The sequence below is a fragment of the Triturus cristatus genome, chromosome 2_2 (genome assembly GCF_964204655.1).
Source record: "Triturus cristatus chromosome 2_2, aTriCri1.1, whole genome shotgun sequence".
Taxonomy (NCBI): Eukaryota; Metazoa; Chordata; class Amphibia; order Caudata; family Salamandridae; genus Triturus; species Triturus cristatus.
The window spans coordinates 1,020,509,392-1,020,521,759 of NC_140582.1; the positions used below are offsets into that span (position 1 = coordinate 1,020,509,392).

Consider the following 12,368-nt stretch of genomic DNA (forward strand, 5'->3'; position numbering starts at 1 on the left):
ATAGCATTGGGGGTCATTTCTATTCCCCTTTTTAAAAATTGGAACAATGACTGCCGTGGACCATGATCTCGGCATGCCCTCCCGACAGGCAGCATTTAGTACCCTAGCCAGTATTGGTGCCCACAATTCCACCTGGCTTTTGAACAGGTCTGGTGGAATCCCATCAGGTCCAGGCGCTTTTCTTAACGTCAGGCCTTCTATACCAAGTTTCACTTCTTCCACCGTGAATGGTGTACACTCGCCCTCGGTTAATTCCAGAGTTTGAGATTGCAACGTCTCTGGATTGCCCCGATTGTATAGTTTAGAGAAGTGTGCTACCCATTCTTCCGGTAGGATATGGGATACTACCTGGGGCTTGTTTGAATCTTGGAAGCAAGGATCATTTATTGTTTTCCAAAAGCTTGTCATGTCACGATGCTCCGCTGCTTCTTTTAGTGACTCCCAAGCTTGAGATTGAAGGCAATACTTCCTTCTACTAATTGCCTTTTTATATTGGTTCCTGCATTCCATGATTGCACCTCTATCCCTTGGGGCTATCTTGAGTGCCTGCTTCAGATTCCTATGTGCCTTCGAGCATTCTTTATCGAACCATCTTGGGCCAGGGTCTGTCTGCTTATTCATCTTACGCCTTAAGAGGCTATCAATCTGTTGGGCAGTGCCCTCAAATGCTGTAATCAGATCGCTCCCCTCAATATTACTATCTAGGCATTTCCACATATAACTGTCCTTCTCTGCCAGGAGCGCTCTATGTAATGCCAGTCCATCAATCTTGCACCATTTAATCCTCCTGCCCTGGTCCATTGCCTTATATTGTCCCCCCGGAAGCCTTTTATCTATTTTGGCACACTGATCTAGGGTCTCTATTGTTAATTCAAGGGGATTATGGTCGCTAAAGATGCTAGGGACTATCTCAAAGTGACTGACCCTGCCAGCTAGAGCATGGGAAACAAAGATATAGTCAATGATGGAATCGCAACCCCGCCCCTTAAATGATGGCGTCATTGAGACTGATGCACCATTCATGACTAAGTCCATTGTATGTGTTAGTGCAAATTTACCTAAAATCATGCTTAGTGCCGTGCCTTCTCTAGAGTGCTCAACATGCCAGCCTTTTATAGAAGGACAGGCGTCCCATGAACCTCCTTCCCATTTCAAATGTGGGCATGGGTGAGTATTAAAATCCCCCACTAAAATTATCCTGACGCTGGGATCTCCCACATCATTCAGTCCAGAGATTCTCTGCTCTAGTTCCGCCAAGTTGGACATTGATTGTCCTGCATTATAAAAGTTTATAAAAATAACCTTAAGGCCCTTTCCGATGTATCTTATGCCCTGGAGGCATTCAGAATCCCATCCTAGGTCTTGCCAACTCCCTTGCAGCGTCAATGCCGCATACAGAATTAGTCCTCCCTTGGCTCGACCCATGGGTGATTTGCGTGCCGGGGTATGAAACAACTTATAGCCCTCCAAGAACAGGCCACTGCAATCCGTTTCCCAAGTTTCCTGTAGGAAAATAATATCATATCCCTTAATAAAACTTTGCCATTCCTGGTTTGCCACTTTGGATGCAAGCCCCGCAGTGTTCCAGGACAGCAACCTTAACTCAGAGATTGTGCGTGCCCTACCATCTGTGTCGTCTCTGGTCATCCTTTGTGTTATATTCATCTCCAGGCTTATTTCTTGCGGGTCTATATCTCCCACCACCCTTGCCTGCCTGGAAGGTATATCAATGTTGGCATCCCGATTATTAAGTCCTATTTTACTTTTTATTTTCCCTTCATTTCTTACCACATCATATACTCTCTCCCTCACTTGATTTCCAACACTCCCCAGTCAGTCCTGTTCATCCAGGGCGGAATAGTCAGTGAGGGTGGCGAATCTATTTGGGGCTAAGTATATATTATCCCATCTATTTTTCATGGGTGGTCTTGACCCTTGCCGGATCTGGCCAGGATCACGGGCACTATCCCTGTAGAAGTAATGCAAAGGGAGCATCCTTACACACGACCCTCTCTCACTTTCCCCGTGCCGATTATCTAGGAGTTCTCTTACTAATCCCTGTGATCTTAAGTTTACAATTATACAGTCACCGGGGAACTTTTTCTCTCCTCGGCCAATCCAGGCTATCCTCCTGGCCATGAGGATGTGGTCATGTTGGAAACGAATAACTGGTATGTTATTTTTAATCCAGTGTGCTGCTTTATTTATCAAGGTGCTAGTCGATTCCTCAACTCCCTTACTCAGTCCCGGGACTCCTACTAGTACCACTGCATATGAGCTGGAGGCTGGGGGTAGATCTAATATAGGAAGCCCTGGGGTGGCCTGCATGCAATCTATGCGGTCTATCCCGCTATGCTTAGTATGTTTCCTATGTTTCGGGCCGCTAACTCTAGTCTCAGGTTGAGTGTCAGAATCATCCCGGGTTTCCCCATTCCAGTTCTTATTCCCCATATTACCAGTATTAGCTCCCTGTGCTACTTTACTACGCCCTACTTGTTCGCCTCCCCTTTTAGCTGGCTCCTTGTTTTTACAATTCAACACTGTACTACCCTCCTCCCTCTCCTGCCCGGGGTCTCTAACCTGTTGTGGCTGAGTTCGGGACGCAAGTTTGTTTATAGTCCCTTCCATATTTGTTATTTTCGCCATTACTGGCTCTAGCAAACGCTGTATAAGCAGTTCCATTTTATTTTCTAGCTCTATTATAATTTGTTGGGTCCCACATGGTCCGTTTTCATGGCAACATCTAAGGCACCCTGTTTTCTCCAAGTTTTTAATACTGCCTTTAAATGGTTTGGCAGCTCCCTTCCGACTAGCTGTGTTGGAGCGCGTACAACATTTTGAGCCACCCCCCGCTGAGGACCCCGTTCCTATTTTTTGGGTTTTTGTGCGTGTGGTTACATCTTCCCCCAAGCTCTGTTCCAGGTCAGTCTCAGCTTCTACTTGGTGATTGGTGGGCTCCTCCCTTATGGCTCCCCCCTTCCTCGCTCCCTGTGATATTATTAGCTGTAAGCTTTCTCTATCCTGTGGGCTGAATGCAGCGCCTTGGTTATCATTTAGTGACCCTATCCTGTCTGGACTTGTTATATCGCCCTGTAAGTTATGGACTGTAATTAATGGTAAATTGATAATATCAGCTTGGGTATACTGCTCCGAAATAGACTTATTTGAATCTGCCGGAGCACCAGGCGTTACGCAAGATGCTATATTGCCCAACGAGGATCTTTTTGTTGCTAATTGGGGGTCCAGGGACAATCTGCGCTCAGCCAATTGGATTTCATGTATTAATACTGATTCAGCTCTAGTAATAAAGGCATCCAATGTCCCTTTAACTCCTCCCCCTGCCCTCGTTTTAGCAATCTTGTTTTTAACCATGGTAACCCGATCTTATATATCTTCTTCAGTCCCCCTGTTTATAGGGTTAAACTATAAATCAGGCAAATATTATGGCTGTAACGCACCGCAACCTTCTATATTAGTGTCAACGTATAGTCCGGCCGGGTGTTCAATGACCAACAGGCCACAAATTCAGTACATGCCAGAGTTTCTCCCCAGTGCCTGTGTCCACTGTCAGATTGCAAACTACAAATGTCACAATACACAGGCGATGCAAAATACCTCTGTTGCAGGCTCAGCCCCTGGTGCTCGCTTCAAGGTGTATGGGACGTAGCCCAGCCCGGCCTCCGTCGGCCCCGGACGGCCACAGACGGTCCCGCCCTTGTCCCGGGCTTCTCCCGGCGCCTCCCATACGCTACCCGCGACGCGGGGGTCAGGGTGCGTTATGTAGCGCCTCTGGGCGCGCTGATGGCGTGTTTCCTGGTCCGGTCCCAGGGGATCGTGGGGGATGTAGTTCCACACTGCAGTCGCTGTGAGGTGCGACGGCGGGAACGAAATGCTGCTGCAGGCGCGAAGAAACCAAAGGCACCAAGCTGCTCCGGTGGATAGCGGCAGATTCCCCAGGTATTTAGCAGGTTTCTGGCTTGAAATGAATCTCTGGTCTCTCAGTGGATAGATTTCTCCATACCCTGGTTCCTGACAGCCCTCTTGTCAGCTGGCAGACTTAGAGCCAGCACGAACTCCCTCTTCCGCATACGTCATAACAGGCCGTTCACGTGCTTCTCTATGGACGTCCTAAATACAAAGCCTTTGAGATGCTTTCATGTCCAGCGCTACAGCCTCACGTGGAGCCTGGATAGGGAGATGTTATCACTGTATGATGTATATATCACAGCTTTAGGAAAGAATAACAAGCATTGGCAAAGCCATGGGTCTCTGCTATGTATGGTCTATGTACAGGAGTTGAGGTGTTTGTCAAAGTGTTTTAGCCATATTATACAGCTGTGCAACATGTCAAAGTAAAGAATCAAAAAGCACTATGACGCAATCACCAAAAGGGGGAAAACAAGAAAATTCACAAAATAACATGGCTTAAAGTGAAAAAAAAAGTGCTATGACGATGCCAGCGTTGACCACATCATAGCCCTTTTTTAGGTCTCGGGACCATCCGGTCGGCAGACCGGAAGTCCGGAGATTTAATGTCATTGAGAAGAGGGGCTTGCACCCGCCCCTCTTCGCTCCTGTTCTCCATTGGCTGGCCTCTTAAATGCTGGCCAGCCACTGGAGAAGAGGTCCAGTCACTCCGTTGAAGCCCCGTCTTTTTCGGATCGGGGGGCGTGTTTTTTGCGAGAAGTCTCAGGGAGGAGACAACAGCAAAACACGCCCCCAGATCCGAAAATGAGGCTCCCTTTCTCCGAGGCATTTTCGCTGTGCCTCGGAGAAAGGCGGTGGTGTGTTTGTTAGCAGGATGTCTCCTTTCTCTGTGGTGTCAAATTCGTTTTGAGGTAATTGCACGCCGATTTAGAAATGCCGTTTCTACAGATGCAAACGTGTATGTTTCCACTTTTTAATTCAAAAGCAGCCTTTGTAATTAGTTGACTAATACTTGGCGAGCATGGACCACGGATTGATAGTGTTGAATAACTAAGACTGGGGCGTCAACCCCCCCCCCTCCTCCGATGCTTTGGTAATTTTAAAACATTTGTTCCATGTCAGAAAGGGCTTTCGTTTTAAAAGGGTCCCGCCGTTTAACATCATCCAGAGACGAGGTTTCTAAGCGCAAAGCAGCCTTTGTAATTAGTTGACTAATACTTGGCGAGCATGGACCTCTGTAATTTTTCTCCCTTTCTCCTCTCCGCTCAACATTCCCTTTTTCTCCCAGGCTTTTGTTCTTTTCTTGTGATCTTTCGAGTCCTTCCCGGGCTGTGACTCATGCCTGCACGCGGGGCGCAGGGCTATTGTTGATGTCTTCCTGTACTGACACCCTGGGTGTTTCCAGTTCTGCCAGAGGAGACGAAGGAGGGGCATTGGGGTGCTTGCGGGGACATTCTTGGCACCGTGAACGCCGATGGCGTGATAATAAACTCTAAACATATCGGATTAAGGACATACATGTAGGCGCGTGAATTTCCTTACACAGCGTTCCCTGCAGACTGGCTCGTCTCTAGGCGCCCAGAAAAGCACGGGCTAAAATATAGTCCCGATAAATGGTGTTTGTGAGAACGCTTGGGCCTTTAAGGGGCGAGAAGGCGGAGAGCGAGTGATAGAGAACCACAAAGGGAGAATATGAGAATCAGAGAGCGCGAATGATAGAGAGAAAGAACATTTTTTGAGTGATGGAGGGACAGAGTTTGAGAGGGGGCTGATTCCTGTTGAATAGAATCTTTACAGAAAATGGTCCTATATGATAACGGGGAAATAACTCCTAGTAGGGTAAATTTTAACAACATCCAACATGATAACGGTAAAGGCCATAAGCCAATTACATCTGTCTCCAACAGAACAGTAGACCAAGCCCAGTCTATGTAATGCTCTAAAAATCGGCACATTCCTCTCTCGCTCCTCGCCCTCATGCTTGCCCAGTATTTTCACCCTCTCCACTCCATGCACCCCTCGGCCCCCCTCACGCCTCTTCCTGGTGACTGCTCTCTACTGTCCCCACCACCATGTATCTCTCTAACGTCCTTTCCCCTTCCCCTCTCTGCTCTCCACGTCGTAGTCTTCGCAGGAGACCTGCGGGAAGGACACGGATAAGAAGGCATTACCGGCAGCTGTGGGCTGTCCAGTTCCATGCGTGAGTAGCTCATGCATTTCGGGTTTTTTAGTTGCATGCTTTTCTTTTATCTGTAGTCCTGTATAACCCATTACCCAGCCAGGACTTCAAATCCCAGAATTCTATGAAAATTCCTGGACTGCCCAAACTAGTAGCTTGAGAGCTCTACAGACAGTTCCTGCGTATTTACAGGTTGACTCGGGAAATCAGAGGCTTAGCTACTAACCGAGTATCAGTTGCAGTCAGTGGACCTCCATTATACTTGTTTTTAACTCCCAAACTGTGGGTAGAGAGGTCATTATAACATGCTCGCCTGGGGTCCTGTGGTGCACTTGCTACGTCATTGCACAGATTAAAAACATGACTGGCAGCAGAGGCGCAACTAGAGCCAAATTTCGGGGGGGGGGCTAAGCAAAAATTTCGGGGGGGGGCTGAATCTTTAAACAGTAGGCAGAGTGGCGCTGATTTCGGGGGTGGGGGGACTGAATCTAGGCAGAGTGGAGATGCAGGGGCTCTGAGAAGGGGTGAAACAGCGAGGCCTCATTAACATGCAAATGGTCTGTTAAAGACCTGTGAAGTGCTCGGGCCCGGCTTTGTGTCTGCCCGGGAAGCGGTCTCATCCCGGGCTGCCACACACGACGGGGGGTGGGGGGGGGGGGGGGGGGGCTGAAGCCCTGTGAGTCCAATGGGTGTTGCGCACCTGACTGGCAGACATATCTTTTCCATTGGCCGTCACAGCGTTTTATTTGGTGTTTATTTCTTTTGTATATAGTTATGTATGTTTTGTTTAAATTGCATTTATGTAGCTGTTACCCCTGACAAAGCGTGTATATGATCCTGTAGCACGTTTAGACTATGGGCTTGTTCTCGCAAATTTTATATGTATATATTTTTAAACCTTTGCATGCTTAGAAAATTCGAATAAATAAATGCATGTAATATAATCTCGCCAGGATGGCATTGTTAAAAGGAAAAGGTATGTAAAATGACCACAAAGTAAGCTTTCCATATGGAAAATCTCTCAGCAAAATAAAAGTTCTCGCACCCCCTAAAAAATGTATGCATGAACATAATCCGCAAAAAATTTTTTTCCTGATATACTTTACCAGTGGGGTAATTTCTGCAAAGTGCACAAACTCTACAAAAGTAAATTTCTGCACATACTTCAGTTATTTTGACGCTTGCCTCAGCAGTGATAATGACACAAGTGATATTTGAATTAGAGCATAATAGCGGAGTGCAGCGTAATTTAAGTAATTGTAGCATGCTTCCGCTGTCAGCGTCGAGTGAATGGCAAAGATGTGTATATGTAGTCGGAGGAGGGGTGGGCAGACTCCAGCTCTGTCTTTGAAGGGTGAGACACGCCCCCTTGCTCCGTGCTCTCGCTTCACAGGACCTGCTCCGGAGTGAGGACTCGGAGAGGCCAGTCTAGCGGAAGACCAATGGCTTCTGACATTAAATGCCGCACACTTCACGAGGCTTTTCTCTGCATTATTGGGAGACAGGAGTCAACTGTGTGCGCGCACGGCCCTTATCTCTGTGTCTTCGCCTGGTTCCTCTGTAGTTTTTCTTTTATTATTGCCTGCAGACTGGGAGGGTGTTTATTGTGGAAGGTGAAATGGTGATTTAGTGTGATGTGACTAATGGGTTCTCGTTCGGAATTATGTTAATCACGTATGGAGGGATGGATACACCCCCAGGATAAATCACAGAGCAAGTGGTAGGTGAAAATGTAAATAATTGAGAGAATGCATCTGCGAGGAGCACACTAGCACTGATGTATGCATGAGTGATTTATTACGAGAGGCATGTCTGTGCCAAGACCGGAACACAGAAGAGGCGCTGCACACGGGGCAACAGGAAGGGTTGTGATTCCCATACAGCACCACCGTAGTAACAGGATGGGTTAGTCATGCGTAGGATCCCACAATCCTGTCAAGTGAGGAAAGCCAGGATAACAACACAGGTCTTCTTAATCATACAGGTGACATATCCACTAAACCCCATCATAGATTTCACAACCATCTGAAAGGGGAAAACTGTACACACTCAAGAACACTGCCTGAACACAAAATGAAGGCTGCTTGTATTTTCCTCTGCGGAACATGTTTTATTTAGTTTTTAGGTCTCGGCTAGCGAACAAGCATTTACAATGCAACGGTCTCGGCATTGTTAAAGTTAGAGCTATTGGCATTGCTCATGACATTTTTTTTGTTTATGTTTTTGTTTTTAAAACATGTAAAGAAACGGCATTGTTATTTACAATGTCAATAGCTTAATCAGTGTGTGTGTAGGTGGCTCTGTGTGTGGGTGCAAATGCAATAGGTCTCGCATTTGAGAGTGATTAAGCTATTGACATTGTAAATAACAATGCCGTTTCTTTAACCCCTTCAGCGCTGCGCGGATTCCCCCGCGGTGCTGAAGGGTTCGAGCGCGGGCGGGGCCATGACGGAACGGTTCCGTCATGAGCACAGCTCATCCGATGCTCATGACGGAATCGTTCCGTCATGAGCATGGAAGGGGTTAAATGTTTTAAAAACAAAAACATAAACATAAATAATGTCATGAGCAATGCCAATAGCTCTAACTTTACCAATGCCGAGACCATTGCATTGTAAATGCTTGTCTTTTATTATTGCCTGCAGACTGGGAGGGTGTTTATTGTGGAAGGTGAAATGGTGATTTAGTGTGATGTGACTAATGGGTTCTCGTTCGGAATTATGTTAATCACGTATGGAGGGATGGATACACCCCCAGGATACATCACAGAGCAAGTGGTAGGTGAAAATGTAAATAATTGAGAGAATGCATCTGCGAGGAGCACACTAGCACTGATGTATGCATGAGTGATTTATTACGAGAGGCATGTCTGTGCCAAGACCGGAACACAGAAGAGGCGCTGCACACGGGGCAACAGGAAGGGTTGTGATTCCCATACAGCACCACCGTAGTAACAGGATGGGTTAGTCATGCGTAGGATCCCACAATCCTGTCAAGTGAGGAAAGCCAGGATAACAACACAGGTCTTCTTAATCATACAGGTGACATATCCACTAAACCCCATCATAGATTTCACAACCATCTGAAAGGGGAAAACTGTACACACTCAAGAACACTGCCTGAACACAAAATGAAGGCTGCTTGTATTTTCCTCTGCGGAACATGTTTTATTTAGTTTTTAGGTCTCGGCTAGCGAACAAGCATTTACAATGCAACGGTCTCGGCATTGTTAAAGTTAGAGCTATTGGCATTGCTCATGACATTTTTTTTGTTTATGTTTTTGTTTTTAAAACATGTAAAGAAACGGCATTGTTATTTACAATGTCAATAGCTTAATCAGTCTGTGTGTGGGTGCAAATGCAATAGGTCTCGCATTTGAGAGTGATTAAGCTATTGACATTGTAAATAACAATGCCGTTTCTTTAACCCCTTCAGCGCTGCGCGGATTCCCCCGCGGTGCTGAAGGGTTCGAGCGCGGGCGGGGCCATGACGGAACGGTTCCGTCATGAGCACAGCTCATCCGATGCTCATGACGGAATCGTTCCGTCATGAGCATGGAAGGGGTTAAATGTTTTAAAAACAAAAACATAAACAAAAATAATGTCATGAGCAATGCCAATAGCTCTAACTTTACCAATGCCGAGACCATTGCATTGTAAATGCTTGTTTCTTAATCCATGATGTGCTGCTGTGCAATGCAAAAGAAGCAACGACGAGGGGTGCAGGGCTAATGCTGTGGGAAGCAACAATAAATAGACAGAGGAAGGGTGGTTGTATGTGCAAGCAAGAACGGCGCAGAGGGGCGAGAGGACGGAGGAAACAAAACACGAGCAACAAGTTAAACAAGCAATGACAAACATGAGTTGGAAACAAAGAAAAAAAGAATTCCCCAAAACGAACATATAAACACCAAAGTGTAAAGATACCATTAATTGGGCGGTGCTCTGTGGGAGGAAACAAAGCACAACAAGCATTGGCATAGCCAATAGGTCTCGCCTTTGGTACCATATAAGTATTTAGTTATGCAGCAGGTCCCAAAGGCGAGACCTATTGGCTATGCCAATGCTTGTTATTCTGTTGTGCTGGCCACATAGTGCTTTTTAAGTATGCAGTGCACTACCTGAAAGTACACCTTGCGCCCCATTGGATGTATACAGTTCACCTACGGTACACACAATGTACCTCACCGGCACTATGTGGGTGGCCAACAGCCCATTGGCACTTCAGAAACCACCTCACTGGTGCTGCATCAATGTACATGATGGATAGCACACGGTGCACTGCGATGGTACCACACTCCGAACCTCAATGACACTATACACTGAACTTCATTGACACTACTCACTGCACCACGTTGGCACTTTGATTCCACAACACAATGCACTTCATTGGTACAATGTAATGCACCACACCGGCCCCATGCAGTGTACCTCCAGGACACTAACCAGCGAGTCTCACTTGCATTAAACAGTGTACCTCATTGGCGCTATATAATTTTCCTCCCAGGCGCTACACAATGCGCGTCATTAGGGCTGCATAGTTCACCTCATCAGCGCTACACTATGCAACTCATTGACAACTAAAGAACGCTCCTGGCTGACACTAACCAGAGCATCCGACAAAGTCCCTAACTGGCCCTCCACTGTACCTCACAGCAGTATAACGTTCAGCAGCAGGTCAATAGCGCTACAATGTAACCCCACACCCATCGAGCCGATGAAGTCATGCACAGGGTTCACCTACTTTTGCACTTGCCCTGGTACTGCACTTCCAGCTCGAGCTGCCTCTTGCAGCGGGCCTTGAGCAGGGAACACTCGTCCTTGTAGGTCTTTCCGTCCAGCCCGCACACTGGCCCCTTCCAGGTCACGTTGAAGCAGTCGGGGGCGCAGGCGCACGGTTTGGTTTGTACGGTTTGGGTACAAGAGGCAAGCGCAGGGAGCTTAAGAGATCACACAAAGGGTGGCAACTCTGTCGAATTGGCGCTGAACAGCTGTAAACTCGGCAGAAAGCATATTTAAACGAGTGGTACGCGTGCACGCGCTATAAGTAAAACAAGAAGCAAGCATATGGCCCCTGCGCGCCCGCGCCTGTAGACGCTAAGGGCATGGCTTGCGTTTCCTTTGCGGGAGCAAGCAGCAAGGCGCGATAATTGCTAACAGATGGCACCGCTGCTCGCTCCCGCAAGGGAAACGCCAAACGTGCACGAGTGCCCATAGAGAGCAGTGCAAACATGCACGAGTTTTAGCAAAAGTGCTGAGCGATGCCAAGAGGTCTCTCTAAGCAGCGCTTGAGCGCTGCGTAGACGAGACCTAAAAAGGAGGGACAAACAGGAAGGATTAACTATTAGCAAGCAAGCCTTTTTAAAGGACAATTGGAGTAACGCATAAAAAGGCAATGGGCCGGCTGTAAGCCCACAAAGTGCATATAACATGTCTTCAAGAATCAGTAAAAGCCTAGCCTAGGCTCAACCTAAAAGAGACCCTGGCAAGCAGCTTTGGCAAATGTTGTGCGCACAGTAAAAATTTGTGACCCAGAGAATCTAACATTTAACGATGGCTCAGAGTAAACATAATATATGGACAGTGAAAATACTTTTTTTTAGAAGGAAGGTAGTTGAGACATGCAATATATATTTTGAACAACAACGGTCTGGGAATCAATTATTTTGAACAACAAGGGTCAACCTAACTTGGGTGCCCTTGTTGTACTATAATATGCAATATAAACACTGTACACTAGCCATGCAGACGGTTGCTGGAAAGAGAGGTTTAAGACCCTAAGCATAGTGGCTGTTCAAGTAAGCTGCAGGAGTTATGCATCTCCCAATGGGTCCTAATCACACTGAGTATGTGAAGTGAATATAGCACTAAAATAACCTTAATGGAATCACTGTACTTCAAACCATAAGGTGTAGTCTAAGAACTATGTAAAGCCACAGGAAAGTCAGCAATTCACGTACAAGAACTCATTCTTATTTATCAGGTAAGACAAATGTAACCATAGAATACATTTAAAATACATTAAAAAAATATTTTCATTTATGATACAAACTGAATGATATCAAAAACGTTTGAAGCAGAAAAGGTATGTACTTTTGGTTTCCTGCCAAAAAGTCACTACATGAACAAATTTAAAACAATATATACATCAGGCTGAAAAATAGATTCTTCATGGGTATAGAAGATAGTGGGAGTAGGCTTTGTAATTTACCACATATTAGCAGATGACACACACACAGCAATTCCGCCATCTCACCAAATCA

The 12,368-nt window shown here is 46.4% G+C and overlaps 1 protein-coding gene across 2 annotated transcripts in view; it reads right to left on the minus strand.

Annotated features, from left to right (window-relative positions):
* The window catches only part of ACOX3 (acyl-CoA oxidase 3, pristanoyl), a 409,344-nt gene that overhangs the window by 324,833 nt on the left and 72,143 nt on the right, over positions 1–12,368 (minus strand). The window lies entirely within an intron of this gene.